Here is a 19,459-nt window from a genome sequence, read left to right as displayed (position 1 = left end):
AAAGATGTTTCCAGGGCCAACAATGTGGTAGAAGACCAAAGATTACAATGGAAACAATTTAATTGCACTATACTTTCACATATATGGGTGGATGGAAGAAACTATACCATCGTCAATTTTTTGGTTTCTTGCAAGGACCAAATGTTTTTTTTGAAATCCTTTGATTTATTGAACAAGATAAAGAGAGCTGAAACTTTGTCTCTAATGTTAGAGTAAGTCGTGATGGAGGTAGAGGTTGCTACTATGGTGCAAATAATAACCGATAATGCACCATGATATGTGGTAGTAGGTAGGATCCTCAAAGATAAGTATAAGACATTTTATTGGTCTCCTTCTGCAATGCATGTCTTTAACCTTTTTTTGGAGGACAGGGTAAAATTGGACTGGGTGAGACTAGTTGTGAAGGATGCAAGAAAGATAACAAAATCTATCTACAAACACCCTTGGGTTCTCCACCTGATGAGAGAATTCCCCCATGGGAAGCAGCTGGATAGAATTGCTGCCAGAAGGTTTGCAACAATTTTCTTAACGTTGCAAAGTGTCAGTAGTTCTTTGAAACCTTTGAAGCAATTGTTTGTGAGTCCACAATGGCAAGACCAAGCTATTCAAGGATGCCTGATGGAGAGAGTGTTGCATACATCGTCCTTAACAACCACTTTTTGGATGGTGCTACAAAAATTGTGAAGGTAATTTGGAAACTTCAAAAGTTGAATATTTAATTTTGTTGTATTTAATAATCAAGCTCTTCATTATTAATTTCTAACTCTAGTTTCTGATTAATGATAATCTTTTTCTACTTTTCAGTTGTAGGTGATAGAGTCCTTAGTTAAAGTGATTCGCTTGGTAGATGGGGAGAAAGCCCTAATGGGGTATCTTTATGAGGCCATTGATAAGGCCAAAGAGGCTGTAAAAAATCACTACAAGGGGGACAGCCTAAAATTTTACTTCATGTGAAAAATTATTGATGGGAGGTGGAATAATTAGCTCCACTAACCGATCCGTGTGGTGGGGTACTTCCTCAACCCTTGTTTTTGCTTCTTTCCATCCTATGGGGATCCCAACGGAAAGGTCGTGGAGGGCTTCATTGATTGCATGTAGAAGATTGTACCCAAGGTTGAGGTGAGAGACCTCATTGTGGCTAAGATGGAAGTGTATCAGAATGCAACATGAAAGCTTTTCTCCTCAAACTTTTCAAGAAGAGGAAGGAATGCTCAAGCTCGGGTACAATATTTGGATTTTTGGTGTCTTTCGCATGTATGGTAAGTACTTAAAAATTAAGTTACTAAAATATGTTTTCACCTTGCTTTCTAACTCTTTACTATTTATATTGCCGATGCTTGGTGGTGAAATTGGGGTGGAAATGTTCAAAATCTGCAAAAACTTGCCCTTTGCATCTTATGTTAGCCATGTAGCTCAGCCAGTTGTGAGCGTAATTGGAGCTTATGCGAGACCATTAACACAGAAAAGGAAGTAAGCACAAAGATGCCTTAGTGACCTTGTTTATGTGTATTATAACATTAAGTTGTGCATAAGAAAGGTAGAGTTAGTAGTAAGTGGTGCACTTGATTTGGATGACATAGGTCCCTATCATGATTGGAAATCTCAAGAGCAACCTCTATTGTTCACAGACAATGAGATTTGTGATTTGGAGAGGTTGGCTATAGAGGAGGGTGGATTCATAGCAGGATTGGATGACATTGAGGAGGATGAGGGCATTGAGAGTGACAAGGATACAAATAATGAGGAGGCATTTCCAGTGTTAGCACTATCTACATCCAGGGTGAAGGTCCAACCACAACCGCAATAGTCTTCTAGGGCTAGACTTTGTCCCACTCCAGTAGTTTCTACTAGAGCTGCTGGGAAGGGGAAGAGGAAGATGTAGCCAATTTTGATATTGTGCTTGACACTTTTATTTGTTTATAGTTTTACAAAGACAATTTTCTATTATTAATTTTCTTTAGAGTTCAGACTATTGGACTATGGCTATGAGCCATTAACATTCCACATGAGGATGCAATTTTGTATCCTATTTGCATTTATATATACCTGGATCAGCTTGTTTGGTTTGTTTACTCATTTATTGACTTATTAGATGCATCTCCTTATGGATTTATGCAAAAAAAACATTTCCAATTAAATTCGAGTTCCCAAATTTTTTGTGAGAAGTTCCTAACTTATCTCTGATATTTGCTGATATCTTTTTTCTTACCCTTGGCAATAAGTTGTCAATAACGATAAGTTGAACTGTGATTTAACTAGTTACTACCACATATTTGACAACAATAATACAAGGGAGAGTAATACTTATATTACTCACATCATATCAGTGGAAATGGACATACAATTCATTTTTGTATCTTTCTTATAAGCATTACCCATGCAATGCTATCCTAAATATAGTAGTTTTTGATCTATTATCATTTGCTTTAATAAATTGGTGGCTAGAACTCCAAAGAAGTTGCTTTGACACAGAGTGCGACTACCTTTGGACCATAAAAGGCTCTAATTAATATTTAACAGGGATACTTATCTAGCACAAATGATACACAATCATAGCTTGTTTAAGTTACAATTTGTTGGTTGAAGGATGCATATCAAGAAAGTTTAGCTAACATTCAAGCTTAGTGTGTAAATTTTTTATTAGGAAAGTTCTCAGTGAGTGCAATTGCCATTTATTTGTGTTGTTTATACATGTGTTCCTTTTCATTCTAGTTCAAGTGTACGAGTTTTATTTGTGTATCTAGTGAAAACATAATTACCTTTTGGCTAATGTTGGTCTTGGTTACTAGATTCGTGCACTGCCCCTAAATCTAGATGTAGGTGCGTAGGGTGGTTGATGCGGAGGTGGGATGTGCCTGGATGTGCACAGGGGGCACATTCACCCCCTATGGGCATATTCAAATACGTTGTGAAGTGCATCCGGGTACATCCCAACTCTGCATCCGTGCCCAAACTGCTCTCTTCAAGCATTACTATTCAATACTCTAGTCTCGTGTAGCCCCAAACAATTGCTACAATTTTCACTGGGAGGCATTTTTAATGTGCAAAAATGATTCCTGGCCAACACTTCCATCCCCAAACTCTCCGGCTACTAGAAGTTACAGAAATAACATCCACAACAATTATGAAATGTTAATGGCCTCCACCTCAGTCCGCGTTCTAGCAATAGGGCTTCTTCTTAAGTTGATCAATCAGGGTTCTAGTCTCACGAATTACCACAACTATAGAACGTGTAGAAGCTCAATTTCAAATACTTCTTCAATTTTGACATTGCATTGTTGTTTCCATCAACTGAGGTTTGTTGGTGCTCAAATCAACAGATTGGAAATCCTATGAGCTTTCCCTCTCAATTCTTGGATCTCCAATTAGACCTGGCCAATGAACATGAGTGATCAATCATGATCTTACTCCCATATGCTTTAGGCTTTGTAGGACCTAGGCAGATATGGTCTTGGTATCCTTCTTATAGAAATTGAAAGGATGCGTACAAGCTTCAGAATATTACACCTATTCCTAACTAATAACTAAATGCAATTGAATCACCTTGATTAAATTTTCTTCCTTCAAAAGAAAAACATAAGCAATAAAACCTTTCTTTAGTTAATCCGAATTTGCCAACAAACCCTTCTCTGTTTTCTTGATTCCCATTCTCCAATGTAGCGATCATCTCCCATAGTTCTGCTTTGTCTTCCTCCTTTTCAATTAAAGTTCACTTTGGTACCAGACATAGCTTTTATGCAGTTCCCATCCTGCAGCTTACAATTTGGTTATCACATCAAGCTGATTCTCCTATTCATCAGTCAAAGTAGGCTGCATCACAGGTTGGGGATCCTCATTTCTCAGATTGTTGTTAGCAGGTAATCTCGTCTTCTCTGGTTTCTGTGACTGGAAATGCAGACTGGATTATTGTGGCACTTGTGATATCAATGTATTTAGCCTCATGTTCATATAGAATGTCCATTAATGCCTATTTAATTTTGAATGTCTTTTCAAGATCATTTACGCATGCAAAATCTAGCCGTAATCTTTTATTTTGTCATGTCTTATTTATTCCTTTTATGATATTTGAAGCTTAAATGTCTGCTTAATATTTCCTTAAATGCACACATTCCCAAGATGGCAGAAAACATTTTCGTATTTGACCAATTTTCCCTATAACACTACTGCAAAATCTCACTAATTCTCAATATGCCTTTTTACTATTGTTGAATTGGTGACAATTCTCTGTTCTGCAGTTCCTTTAATAGTGAAATATCGCTGTTTTGCAATTGTTCATCTGGTACTTGCAAATTGGCGAAAAATCACTCTTTCACTGCTCTGCAATTTGTTCTCTGCAAAATGGAGAAATTTCTCCATTTTGCGGGTGGCTATGTTTATGCTTGATAGATGGCGAGATTGCCCTTTTGCTAGATAATTTGAGGTGGTATTTCCAAATTTTCAGGTGTTCCACCAGGGTTAACTCCGTAATGAACATCTTGTTGAAGCTCATGTTAGCAGGCCTGCATTTCGCTAAGAATTCCGAGGTCAGCAAGGGGAGTTTGTAATACAAGGGATAAAAGTGAGTGGGTAGAGGCCATTTGTTAAATACTATCTAATATTTATATGTAGGCCTATGATCTTGTTTGTATTTTATAACATATTTTTAATGAAGTTGAGATTTCATGTACATTTTTAATTTTATATTTAAATTAAATATTTTCTTAATTATCATTTGAAAAATAAAATTACTTATAAAAAATATTGAATATAGATAATATTTGAAAAATTAAAAATTAAATTTAAATTTGGTGTTTATGTGCATCTCAATTTATTATATTCAATATTAAGATACAATTAATGATGTCTTTTTATAGCAAAAATAATTGGTGAGTGAAACAAAATGCAATTTTTTAAACTTTTAATTAAATAATTAGTACACCTTGTTTCTAGATTCAGCTCTGTTTTGTTCTATTTTAAATATTTACATTTAATATTTATCTTTGGCATTTCACATTGATCAGTTATGAAGTATCACACTATGTCACTATCAAATGACTTATGTATATTTTTCTAATTTTTTTCTACACACACACACACACACACACACACCAAATGCATCCAAAACCTCCTGAATTCTTTTTTAGATATCCAAACACTGGTTTTTCTTACTTGTATCTGTGTCCGGGTTCAAACTGGTAACCTACCAATTGGTTAATGTACCAGTTCTGAGAGGGGACTACAGTTTTAGTTATGAGGGTATGATAAGATATACTGCATGCTGGAAGCCATGATATTGAAACTAGGTCAAGCTTGTTATACAAGTGGATTCCGGATACCATGTTCATCCAAAATTCTTTTCAGAGCATCTCAGAAGCAAAAATTTGCCAAAAATAAGTCTGGTACAGATCAAAGGAGGCTGTGATTATGGTGGCAAGTGTCTGAAGTAATCTAGAGCATCTTAGGAGGTCTTCAAAACAATTCTTGGATTCCAAATTTAATGAGCAAGCTTGAAGTGAGTTTTTCTCTGATTGTGACACTTGGTGAAATGGCGTCAATTTGTTTATATCATGGCTAAGCATCAATTTTGGGACCATACATGGACTGTGGAGTCTTAGTGTTTTGTTGAATGAGTTCAGTTTTTGGACATTTATTCTTCTATTCAGGTGCCATTCAAGGGCAAACAAATGCTTAATATTGCTTGTCCATGGAGTGGCAAGGCTTGGCTCTCGAAGATTCCTTCAGTTCTATATCCATTAATGCATGCAAGTGTCTTGACATGAATTTCTAGGTTGTAGAGACACAATAATGAGTCTATTCTAAAAATAGTTGAGGTCTCATGTTTCCCTTAAGATGTTGTAACCAGTTTTACAAGACTCATACTTGGTGTAATATCCCATCTTTTGGATATTAGAACTTAATTAAATAATCAAATTTAAGATGTCAAATTAGATTAAATATAATGACAACTTAATTTAATTATTTAATGCATTATTAAAATGACTTTAATGTTGAGTTTACTAAAACATTTGTAAAGTCATTTATTATTATTATCCTAATTTTAAGTTTAGAGATGGGGATAATAAAGAGGCAAAAGTAAAGGAATTTCAAGAGATAGGAAAAATGAAGAGTCATGGGGGTGTGCTACTAAAGAACATTGAGAGGCTCATTTTGGACATGCTTGTTTTATTATTTTCTCTTTGAGAATTTGAGAGCTTCTAGCTTTTAGTTTTGAAACGTGAGGACGGAATCCTTCAAGATTTATCTCGAATTGGAGGAAACCCAATTCATGTTGGAGATATCATCTAGGTGTCTCACTTTGCATTACGAAGTATTTCAAATTTGCCATTCTCATTTTGAGATGAATTTGCAGAGTATGTATAGCTTTGTTGGAGATGATTTATTTGGGAGTAATATATTCTAAGGTTGTAAGCTGGATATAATGGAGTTGAATAATAAATCATTTGCAGATAATGGTGTTGATTATATTTTACAGTGGCTTCATCTCTTTATTAGTATGTGAACGATTGGAAGGAAATCTTATTATTAGTTAAACTTTGGCAAATACTCATTCAGCTTGTTGCTGTGAAATTTGAAGGAATGTTTGGTTTCAAGAATATAATCTTCAGGTTGCTAATATCTCCAAGATTATGACACTTGCCTTTTTTATTGTGAAACAATGCCATCGCATGTGCGAACAGTAGAGCTTGGGATTTTGATTATTGTTTCTGATTGCTGGTTTGTCCTTACAGTTTAGATTGAGACTTTGTAAAGATTAATAGTGTTTTGTGGGCATTGATGAACTTTTCCTTTACCGTGGTTTCTTTCTGTGTATTTTCAGTTAGAAATGTGATTTTGGAAGAAGATAACATAGGTGTTGATTTAGATTGGTTGCCCAAATCAACCACTCAGTTCTGGGCAGCTGTGAGAGGTTTTGAAGCCACTTTTTAAAAGAATAGAAGAGATTGCCCTTTGCAGATACACTGGCTTCTGCATCATGTGAGTTTTAAAGTCACACCCAGCGATAGTTCTGGGGAAGGGAATGCTATGAGAATAATTTTAAAGGGAAAACAATATTGCTGTTCTAGTTTTGACTGTTTTGGGTGTTGCATTAGGGAGCTGAAGTCCTTTTCTTGGAGTGATTTCTTTGCTGGATGGTATGAAAGACAAAAAAGGAGAAAAACATACTTTAAATGCCATCATGATGATCAATCTACCGTTTTGGATGGTTATTTGGTGCCAAATTATTGTGTAGATTATCGATCTGTGCAGGGGAAAGCACTAAGAAAGCTTCATCAGTCATTCATTGCTGCAATGCCAATTTTTCAAGACACTCAGGACATTAGTAGCTGTTTACTCATTCTTGAGAAAATCATATAAGAGCTTCTTCATCTGGAAGTTGAATTAATTGCTTCATCGCTGCTTGGAGGGGTTGTTTTCAGATGCTAGAGGTTCTTTCTTCACTGCTGCTCACTAATTGCTCATTAATAATGGTTATTTCAGAGCAGTATTCTTGAAGGAGCTATCTAACCTATGTTACCCGGGGATGCGTTTCCAGCTCTACGCCTTGAGTTTAGGAAACCGTACCCGTTTCAGGGACTTGGGGATGGCCGGAAACGTTTCCAAGCCATCCCCACCCAAGCAAGAAAATCGGAAACCCATTCCCAGAACTTCGGAAATGGTCAACGTGTTTCCAGATGGTGTTGACCATCCCGGGGACTCCATAGCCATTTCCCATCCGTTCCGGGGACTGCTTGAAAATTCTAATTTTAAAATAAAATATAACTCCAAAAAACATTAATAAATGGTGATTTTCTGCTCATTCGCAGGACCCACATTAAAATAATAAAATATGTTAATACAACACATTTTGAAAGTTTTTTTATTTGGAAGCCATTACAAACTTAGCATCCAACTATGACTGAAAATTCAAACTTCAACTTTTGTTCAACAAACCAGACCTGAAAATGATTGTAAATCAGATTTCTATTTGATATTCATATTGTAGACCTGGAAATGATTGCTGCTAGGTTAAGGAATACTCAGACTGTTTTCAGCTTTGGTAATGCTCTGATAGCAGCAATAATTGCCTAGAAATAAATTGTTGTAGCTGATGACTGCCCAAACAAGATGGCTGCTACCCCTCTAGAAAGATTTGGCACAACAAATTCAGTTTTCCTGTAAAACCCACAAGAAAGGGCTCTTCTAAACATATTGTCCATCTATGGCAGATTGATTCTCTCATTTGATGTCATCCTATGTTCCAATTCTTAGACGATGATTCGATTTGATGCTGTGTTCTATGCTGATTTGATGAATGAAATTGATGATTTAAAGTTATGTCGCTATGATGAATGTGACAATGTTATGTAGTTCTCAAATTAGTTGTCCCCTACTTCTGCCAAAAAAAAAACCATCGTGGAAACCCATTTCCTCGTCCCCTTGTCCCGAAAACTTGGGGTAACATAATATCTAACATAAGGTATCCTGATGATTAGTAATTCATCTGAATCTAAGTTGCCGGTTCGGATTCTGGTTCGGATGCGGGTTCGACATTCGGGTTCAAAATTCAATCAAAATTTTTTGGGGCTGGGTTCGGGTTCATTTTGGGTTTGTTCGTACAAGAATATTTTTTAATTTTTAATTTTTTATATATATGTAAAATTATGCTGCAACATACACCACTTATGAAATGTGGGCGTGTTTTAGGGTTGGGTCGTTTGGATAATAAATCAGATTATTTTTAAACAAAAAAAACACCTTTTCAAAACAATAAAAACATTAAAAAGTCAAACTTTTTTGGTTGCACACCCAAATTTGTTCCAAATTCCTCTCGGGCTCTTCTGTCAACTACAAATTCGTTCGAGATTCACCCAAACTCGTATAGGGTCCAAAAAGGAGAATCTGTAGGGAATTCATGAGACAAATGACGAATTTGACAAGAACTGGAACCGACTTTGAATTAGCTACGAATCGAATGTTGAATTTGCATGTTGAGGGGTGAATTTGGTAACTTAGATTTGAATGGTAAGAGTGTCACTTTGTTGATTATATAAATTGAAATAAATCCTTTACCAGTATTTCAATTTTATTATTAATGTTAGCAAATTATTTCTGTCCATACTCATTGTATTAAACCCATCAAAGTTTGCAAGAAAACAAATTACACATTTGCAGAACCAATCATGAAAAAAATCAGGGGTTGAACATTACACTTGGATTGGACTCACTTGACTTTTTTATTAAATTTGGACTTGGTGATCAATCTGTGACAGCAAAAATAAAGTAGAATCAAGTTTTTAGTTTTTTAAGTTTTTTTAAATTGAGGGTGATCAGTCGAAGAAGGGGGTGGAGTTTTTGCCAAGTCTCAGTTTTGTAAGTATGGTTCCATGTTGTAACACATCTATACTTGATGATGGAATGAGCAGTGTTTTCCTGTTGCTTGGTGGAGTTCTCTTCCATTAAGTGTTTTTCCGTAGTACATAATTTGTTGCAGTTGTATGTTTTCTTTTCTTATAAATGGAAACTTGTGTGAAAAGTGTGGCAGCTGGGTGCAGCAAAAGGTGAAAAACCTGGTTATCAGCTGTGCGGCTGGTAACAAGGGATGTAATAGAGAATTTTTGAAGTAAAAACAGGCTGAGTAGTTTATTGTTGTGCATCTAACTGTTGATCAATTTTTTTGGTTGAAAACAATGTAAAAATCACTCGTGTTGCTATGCACACAGTCTAGGGCATGAAAGACAGATTTTCTAGCATAAAAAAGTCTTCATGACCATTTATTTAAAAAGTACTTTAGGAATTTCCAATCATCCCCTAGAGTGTTGAGACACCCTGTGAGATGGGTTTTTCTGCTTTGAGAACAGATCAATGATTGGCAGGGCAATTGGAGATGGTGAATTGATGTACCTGCCATCTGAAAGTCCCTGGGATGCTTAGTGTAAACAAGTGGCAATCTAGGGCGTGGGAATACATGCATACATAGCATAGTATAAAAGTTATAACCCTTCAGGTGAAAGTCATATCACCTTCTAACCATTGCACTATTGTTGGGGTTGTACTTGGTGAGTGGATTTTTTTTTGCAGATTACATGTTGATGTTTACCTGTTTTCATAGAACTTCTAGTTTGGATTTTTTTATCTGAAAAGACTTGACTCAACATGGCATTTTGTCTCTAATTTAGAGCTAGAAGTGTTTTGAATGCAAATAAATGGATTTTTAAATTTGCTTCCCAAGCACAAATATTTTTGTCTGTGAATGGTTAATTATGTATTTTAATCTATTCTCTCTTTGTTTATATATGTGAATGGTTAATTTTGTTTACCAACACTGTCTACCATCTAATTTTCTATATGTATGGCTAATTATGTATATGAGTCTAATTTGATTTTAGCTGATGGTTTTGGATGTATCTGGTGGTATTCATCTGCTTTATGTGTTCTGATCACAATAATGTAGTTGTAAATGTTTGTTTTTTTGGTTTTGTAGAGGAAAGTGAATGATTTGTGCCGCAAGAGGTCTCAAAGAGTTGCATTTTATTCAGTTGACTGTCTGAGTGTCTTGTGGAGAAATATTTGTTGATCTACAAAAGCACACATACAATCAGGTTTTTTCTTATTTATTCATTCAGGAAATTGCAGTAGCTGTAACTATGCTCATTTGTAGTATCACTTTGTATATAAACTTAAAGTTTAAAGAAATTAGGATTGTTTTGGGTCTTTATTCAACCACTATATTAATAGAGAACATTCTCTTTTTTTTTCTTTGAGTAAAAAAATTGGTATCGTATTGATTCAAGAATTTGACTCTTTGATATTGTGGCTGGAACCACTGAAATATGCATTCTGTATCCATTCCTCATATCCCCCTTCTATACATGTTTGACTGCTTTGTATGAGACACTATTTCAATATCAAAAAGTATAATATTCTGCATTAAAAACTATAAACCGTCATTATAAAAAAAGAAAGAAAGAAATCTCCTCCTGATTTTCTGCCTTGATTTTCTTCTCTTGCTGCTGTTTCCAGTGATCATCCTTGGTAAACCTCCATCAAACATTTCCACTTCCTCAGCAACTGTTTGGAGGCCCTGGCTCGAGTCTCTACATTCCACTTGTGCAAGTATTCCTTTATGCTTTCCCACCCAGCTCCTGCTTGAGCGCTTCTGGCCTTCTTGTTTCGGGACACACTCCAAATGAGAAAAGGGTGAAGTGGTGGGGTGAATTTGGCTGCATGTAACCAGTTACCACCGTAGGCTTTGAATCCTTCCCTAGCATTTGCAATGTCAATGAACACATTCATCCCATAAAACCATTCCTGCCTGACACAGGTGTCCATTATCCACTGTATATTGTACATCTCACTAAACTCCAGGCACCATGCAAAAATCAATGACAGAATGCCCACGTTACTTCTGTACCTAAAGTTTGCCTGCAAGTATACTTCTCCCAATACCATCGTCACTATCTGAAGAAACATTGTCTCATCAATAATGAAGGCCTTCTTAATCATTCATCTGTAATATTCCCCCAGAATGCTGGTTGCTGCTTCTTGGTTTGGAGGCTGAAAGCTGCCTCTATATTGCCTCTTTTCTACTCTACAATTCCATCTGTCCAAACCCAAATTCTTCCTTTATTACTTTGCAGATGCATCTCTTCCAAAGTTCGGGTAAATACTAATTCATGATGGCTCTCCATTTTGGGTTATTAATTTCACACGCTTCACCATTTTGGGAAACTACAACATTCAATGTGGGAGATCATCTCAATCTCTATGTTGCCAATCACATTCCTTATCTATCCAATATGATGCCTCACAAATCTTTATTTTATGATCATTTGCCATTTGCCAATTTATTACCTGCTTTGTTTGTGGGTTGGTAATTTTAATTGTTTTAAATTCTGACAGCTTGTCTCTTACGAATTTGACAATTTCATTTATCTTCCATGCTTGGGTCTTCCCATTTATGATTGCTTTGATAATGATCTGTGAGTCTCCCTCCAAATGCAAATTATTGGTTTCCATCTTGCTTTCCAATTTAATGGCAGGCAAAGCCGCCCTTACGTCTACGTCCTTATTTTCTCAATCATAAAGCTTTTGTGCACCCAAAGACAATACATTAGCCTTCCAATCTTGTACTACACATCGTGCATTTTAGTGCCCCAAATTGCCTTTAGAACCCCATTGACATTCTTGTCTTTTGCTGGAGTTGGATGTCCGTATTTTTTGAATTTATTATCTACTTGACTGAAAGGGAATTTTGTTGGATTCTTTATATCGCTTACAAGTCCTCCCTCCCTCCTCCTTAGACCACAAGTAGTTGGTCTCCCACACTTCCACCCTCTATGATATCCCTGGCCAACCATCCTTAATTGTCACCCCTGCCCCCCACTGCCACCTTTTCACCTTCACCATTGTCAGCAAGGTGATTATGTCCATGAATAGTAGCAAGGCTGCAAATGAGGAAGTTCTAGGTACAACTCTATAAGAATAACATCACGACTTTGGGCTGTTTTATACAGATTTTCTCAACAGGGTGGTTTGCACGAGGTCTCCCCCCCTCTCTTGATCACATCATATCATACATCCGATTCATAAGTTGGACAAGTGTCAAATCCCAACAATTCATGGACCATCATGTTGGGGCATACTTTTTCTAAATTGTTCACCATAATTCTACATGATATTCTTTCCCAAGAGCTTGGTTAGAGACATAGCTCAAGGGCATGCTGGTTCTAGCATATTTTCAGACCATGGGCCATATCTTGACTCTTATGACTATTATCGAGGAAGCACAACATCACTCGAAGGTTTATTGTTGATTTTTGGTTTTCTGCAAGGCATTTGATTTAGTCCCTAGGACAACCCTCTTCCAGAGATTGGATGAAATTGATATTTCAAAGACTCTTAACTGCCATAATGAGACTTTATGAGATGATTGTTGGTCACATTAGGACCCCTTAGGGGATATTAGATTTCATTCATAGTGCTATTGGTGTAAAGCAGGGTTTCCCTATGTCTTGCACTTTGTTTGGGCTATACATTGATGAGATGAAGGAGTTTCTTCAGGCGTACTCCCTCTTTGGGGACGGTTGCTTCTAATAGAAGGTTTTTAGTTTCTATCTTGCTCCTTGTAGATGATGTTGTCCTCATGGCTTCCTCTCTAGACTTATAGATATTCCTCGATGACCTTGCCTCTTTTTGCAATTTACGACGGTTGATAGTGAACCTAGGTAAGACTAAGGTGATGGTCTTCCATTGTCTCAAGACCTCTTACATCCACTTTTTATTCCAAGGTGACAAGATTGAGATTGCTTCTTCATATACTTCTCTGGCGGCCACTTCAGCTTGAGATTGACAGTTCATCTTTGTATCAACAAGGTTTGGGGCCCATCCTTTTAGACTTGATACTATCTACGATTTGGTTTGGTTTTTACATCGCCTATGATAATTTGCAGACTCCTCTGAGGGACATTATAGATACTCATACCTGGCCTCTTGCAACTTAGAGGCTATTGCATGCTCTAATTCCACCATGTAGGCTCATTTTTGTTTGCTCAAGTCTCGACTCTTCTAGGTTTGACTGCGATCAATATTGATCACCTTCCTCCTTTATAGTATTCCTTGGACACCCCATACCATCTTTTTCCACCCCGAAAAGAGTTGAACATGTATATTAGAATGGACATGCACAAACAATATATTCTCACCACTTGGGTAAGTCCCCCAGGGGTCTTCGATCGAGGGTGACATTCCATGTACAACACTTTCTCACGTTATATGACAAGATCATTTTTGCCCATCATACCTGTCTCACAGATGGTCTCATGTGCTTTGTATCTTTCTTGGCTTATTTAGAGTCGGCTCATATAGGCTTTGCAATCGGATTGTCTAATGTTTGGCAAGGGAAGATAGGATCTGCCAACTTTGTGACAAGGGGGACGCAAAGACCAAGACACACTTCATTTTTTGCTGCCTCATTTACTACAAGATTAGAGGGAGATTCTACTTGTTTAGGGAGACTTAGTCTCTCCCAACCTTTTTCATATATACGGACCAGAGATGCCTTGTGTTCTACCTTTAGGAAATACAAAGGTTCTAGGACGTCACTATGTAGCAGATGTTACCTTTGAAATTGCATTCCAATTAGGTCATCACCTCATTCTTCACAGTAGTTCCCTCCAAACAAGGTATGAAGAGGGCATTGGAACGTCCTTTTGGGACTCCTAGGGTTTTGAGACCTCGTAGTTCGTTTACTCAACAACAACCTTCTTGTAGTACTTCCAAGGGTCCTCAAGGACACCATGGGATCTCTTGGCATGGGGCTTATTACTTGGTTCTGGACTTTTGCGTAGTTGCTCGGATCAACTAGTCGAGTTATTTGGTTTGGTGGTTTCTTTTTGCTCTAGTTCTTTTTGTTTTGTTCTGTCTCTTTCCTAAACGCCTTTTGGTGTTCCTGTTGCCTATTGTACTATTGCTTTGTTTCAAGCAGTGCCTTGGACCCCCTAGTTGGTCTTTTGTTGGACTTTAATAAATATATATTATCTTATCTAGTTGCAATTGCATTTACTAGCTCTGATATTGCATTTTTAATGCAAAGAAGGATATGTTCCAATTTCTTTTCCTTCTCTTGGAACTTTTTTTGGTTTATTTCCTTCCAAACCTCCCATTTCAGAGTTGATTGGATGATTTTCTAGATGCTAGAGAAGGTTGATTTCCCCATCTCCAATTTCCAGCTTTCGAACATTTGTTTTAGTGAAGCTAGAAATGGGGTATGCCAGCCCAATATTTCTAAGATGTCTTACCAGCTCTAATTTGCATTGTCACAATGGAAAAATAAATGATCCACAACTTCCTTATCAAATTCACTCTGTAAACATGTAAAAGGCCCTTAAAAACCAATTCTCTTGAGTTTGACCTTGTAAGAATTTGTCCTCTAAATGTTAGCCATGCAAAAGAATTTGCTTTGGGAAAGCTCAAGCATAATTGATTTAGCCAGCCCTCTTCTTCCCGTGCTGTCTCATGCAATTTATATCCAATCTTCACAAAGTATTTTCCTTTCTTGGATCCACACCAAATAAGTTCATCTTTTCCCCTGGTAGTGAGTGCTTCTCTGATCAATATTGATTTGAGTAAATCCAATTGGACAATGCCAATAGGCCAATACACGCGCATCCAGTTTCCTTCTTGGACACACCGAGGGTGGGTTGAAATCTCATCCAACCTTGAGGAGGAACTCCCCATATTTCGGATCACAATAGTCAATGGCTTCCATACTAACCTTTTTTGTACTATTCTTGTTGGGCCATAGACATATTTGGAAAAAATGCCTTCTTTGAGTATGTTAGAATGGACTTTTCCGATTTCTAGTGCTTATTTGCTGCCACTTTTGGAACTCTAATTTTTTTGAGCATTCCAAAGATAATCGAGACCTTTAGAAGCTCCGATAGCTTCCACAAAAAATCCATGCCTTTACTTCCATTTTCTAAGCACCATGTTAAACTCCTTATGTAGTTTTCTTGTAGCAAGACTGCATGAGGTTGTGATTGATCAAAGTGTCTTCTGATTAGATGCCTTTTGTTAGAGGCATTGTTGTTCTTGACATTCCATGATAGGTGTTTATTGCTCCTTGACAAGGGGAAATTCCTTCCCACATGTATTCTTCCTTCGACCTTTAGCACTATTGGTGCTTGGAAAGCACAAACTTATATTTTATTTCCAAGAGAAGCAATAATTTTCAAAAAATATGGATTATACTCGATTAATCCTGAATCCTAGAGCCAACCAATTTTTTCCTTGAAAAAAGTCCGTTTATGAAAAATTCTTTGACCCAATATTCAATGACCTTTTTGCATTTAAAGCACATTAAAATCCCTAAGAAATGGAAAAAAATGTAAATCAGCAAAAACTTAGGTAACCCTAGAAAGTCTCAAGAAATTGATAAATCACCTAGAAATAATATTGATTCTAAGACAGAAGCAAAGTCAATGTGGACACAATATGTTATTTTTTCCCTTTAGCATTTTTCCAACCTCTGGAAAACCCTAAATAGAGGAGCAAGAGGTGTAATGGTGGTCAACAAAAAAACTTGAAAGGGCTTATCCTAAATTGTGGGGGGCATTAGAGCGTGTTGAAGAAGCTAATGAATTTGCACTAAATCACAGTTTCAGTTTGGCCCAAGCTCATTGCATTCCTCAACCCATAGCTTTGGATGCAATCGAACATATAATTAATATTATATACGAATTTCAAAGGTACAACTATTATGCACTATTATAGATAGCTCTTTAATGGGGAAGCAACAAACCCCTATAGTTTTTGATAATAGCAAACCCCTAAAGTTTTTTTGATAATAGAAAACCCCTAAAGTTGACAATAATATTATAAAGTAGTTTCAAAATTTAAATTCTATTGACTAGAAATATATTTTAATACTTATATAATAAATCAAAAATTAGAAATATTGTATATATTTATGTTTTATATATATACGATTTTGATAATAATCAAATATATTTAATTTTATCATTAGCATTGGTCTCCACTTAAAATAGTAGTTGCCAAAACTAGTGGCTTGCTAATCTTACTTCATTTAAACAAGTGTCTTTTGTTGAATTTTACCCCATATGGAGGACTTACCAATTGCCATTATGAGCAGTGTTGGAATATGATTTGACTAGCTTTCTTAAATATTGAACAACCTCATAAAAACTCCTTGCCTCGATCCCAATGAAAGTCTTGTATCACTTCAAAATGGTTTCTGCTTTTAATAAATTCCTAACAGTAGCTAGATTGCTGTTTGATAAAATATGATCTTAGTTAGTTCATAGATGTAGCTATTTGATCTTAGACTTGACAACTATTTGGTGACTGCTCTCTGAAAAAATATGATAAGTTTTGATGTCAGTTACTTCATAGACTTGGCTAATATTTCAGACAGCTCATTGGTGACTTCCCTCTTAAAAAGTTAAATTATATGCCCCATGTAATCAGCAATATTAGTATAAATGACGATATCCATTTCCTAAAATTCACTTTGATCTCAGTTACTTCATAGACTTGACTAATATTTGATCTCAAACTGAGGCAACTATTTGGTGACTGCTCTTTTAAAATTTTGCTAAATATTGCCTATGCAATCAGCAATATGAATATAAATGACAATCTAATTTTTAAATTCATGAATTAGCTCTATTTTATTTGCTCTCTACATCTCTATGTTATGAAAATGCCCTTAAGTTTTGAAAATAAAAGGTTTTCATTTTTACCTAAGTTCCCAGTTCGGATTCTGGTTCGTATGTGGTGTTGACATTCGCTCAAGAATTTTTTGGGCTGGGTTCGGCTCTGTTTTGGGTTCGTCCCTCCAAGATTTAATGTTTCTTTTTATATATATGTAAACATATGGTGCAGCAAATAAATTTATACACCACTATGTTAATATTAAAGCAATTTAGCAACATACACCACCATATATATTAATGATTTAGTTCGAATGGCATGACAAAATGTCAAAATACACCACTATATCAATGCTTAAGATATGTTTAAGTTTAAAAACAATAATGTCAACATTACTAATTAGTCATGTGATCAAATATCATAAAAAATCATCAAAGAATTCATCATCATCATGCAGTTGCAGATTAGAGGCACAATTAGTGCCACTAGCATCAGTAGTCTCAGCCGTAGCCTCAGGATCAGCTTCAACATCACTATGTATCTCGGCATCATATTTGCCATCATCAATTGCAAGTGCATCAAAGTGGGCTTCCGACTTTGTAGACTTTGGTTCAACATCCCAATGTTCTGCCTTCCCTTTTTTGTAGCTATTCTCTTTGTGAGTTGTGAGCCTCAAGGTTGAATGCACAAAGCCCAAGTTATCTGCCTTCTTGGAGTTTAGTCGGTTGCATTTTGTTTACCGTATGGATTAATTAAGCGGCGCATACAAGCAAAGAATACGAACATAAACAGCAACCAGCAGAACTCTTATTATTATCGCATATGCCAACAGTACATTATGCTTTTCTCATATGATATGATAATGATAAGATGATTACAATGCTTCCCGAAGGGGTTATAAATACTTTCCGACGAACCTTCCCGAAGGTATCCGTCGGCTAAGTACATTATACCCGTTACAAACTGTTCACCGTCGGCTACATAACAAGAACTTTCCCGAAGGAACCCGTCGGCCGATACAAAGAACTTTCCCGAAGGAACCCGTCGGCCGATACACAATTTCTACCGACGACACATTTTATTGAGTGGATGAAGGAGTATGTGCTCCATTTTCTCTTAGATGATGATGAACTAGCAACCTATCAAGATACAAATTTGAAATTACATTGTGAAGATTTTTTAATATTTATCAACAAGAAATTGGAAATTAGACTCTTTAAGATTAAAGAACTTACCTATGATAAAATCTTGATGGCAATAGGTTACAAGTGCTGGTACATTTGTCTATGGAAGTACCACCATTTATGAGCATCAACATTTTTCTTGTCTTCAACATCTTTAGACCACAATCATTAGTGCTCGTGAAACTCATAAATTCAGACCTTACTGCAGGTCATAGGTGCTTGGGAAACTGTCTTCGAAGGGCTGACATGTACCCTTGAGCAATTTCAAGATCTTTGCATGGGGTAACTCTAGAGGTACTCACCTTGAGGACCGATTGCCTATAGAACTTGAGGCTCAATGTAAAGGCAAGTAGATGCAAAGGGGTAGTCATTTTGTTCCTTATCTCTACCTTGATTACCTATAGCTCCTTGAAGAACTTCTCATTAGGATCTTGGTCTTTGTCATTTATAATGGTTTTAATATCCTCAATCATGGAGTAACTGCCATCATATACCTCACCCAAGCAAGGACTATCCATGTCAATGTATCGGATCATGGTCAATATAAGCTTACTGAATTTGAGAAGGTACTCAACACTATCCCACTAAGAGCCATCTAGTATTAATGTCTTAATGGCAGCTGCCTTGGCACTATTAGATTGCCTCCATATGCTCCAATTAGCTCTGGTTACCATTCTAGACAATGCCTCTTTAACCTTGACAAGGCGTCTCAAAACAATAGTGTAAGAGACAAAGCCGGTCTCAGCAACCTATTTTAAGATCAAAACAAAAATAGTTAAAAATTTAAAATCAAGTAATCTATTTAAATTTATAAAACATAAAACGTTTACTAAACTAATGTGACTGGATATCTAAACATGTTTATATTTTAAACAGTTGAATTTAGCTTCAAGAGCTCCAATTTTGAGAATTGTCTAAATATGGCTTGTGTCATATGGTCATTTGTGACATACATTTGGATATCTTGTGCTTCTTCATACAATTTTTTTATCCACTCAACCTTAGTGCCATTTTTTTGCAGCATTAGGTTGAGTGAGTGCAGAACATAAGGTGTCCAAAAAATGTGTTCATATTTCTCCTCAACCAATAAGCCGACAACCTGACAATTCTTGGCATTGTCGGTT

The 19,459-nt window shown here is 36.3% G+C and overlaps 1 pseudogene across 1 annotated transcript in view; it reads left to right on the top strand.

Annotated features, from left to right (window-relative positions):
• The window catches only part of LOC149556972 (SUMO-activating enzyme subunit 1B-1-like), a 201,552-nt pseudogene that overhangs the window by 110,429 nt on the left and 71,664 nt on the right, over nt 1-19,459 (top strand). The window contains exon 5 of the transcript XR_016364820.1: nt 10,463-10,580. The product of XR_016364820.1 is annotated as an SUMO-activating enzyme subunit 1B-1-like (transcript). The remainder of the gene's footprint in view (nt 1-10,462; nt 10,581-19,459) is intronic.

The sequence above is a fragment of the Cupressus sempervirens genome, chromosome 5, assembly GCF_028749045.1.
Source record: "Cupressus sempervirens isolate cs-2001-9-10 chromosome 5, ASM2874904v1, whole genome shotgun sequence".
Classification (NCBI taxonomy): domain Eukaryota; kingdom Viridiplantae; phylum Streptophyta; class Pinopsida; order Cupressales; family Cupressaceae; genus Cupressus; species Cupressus sempervirens.
This window is presented reverse-complemented; position numbering and strand designations above follow the sequence as displayed.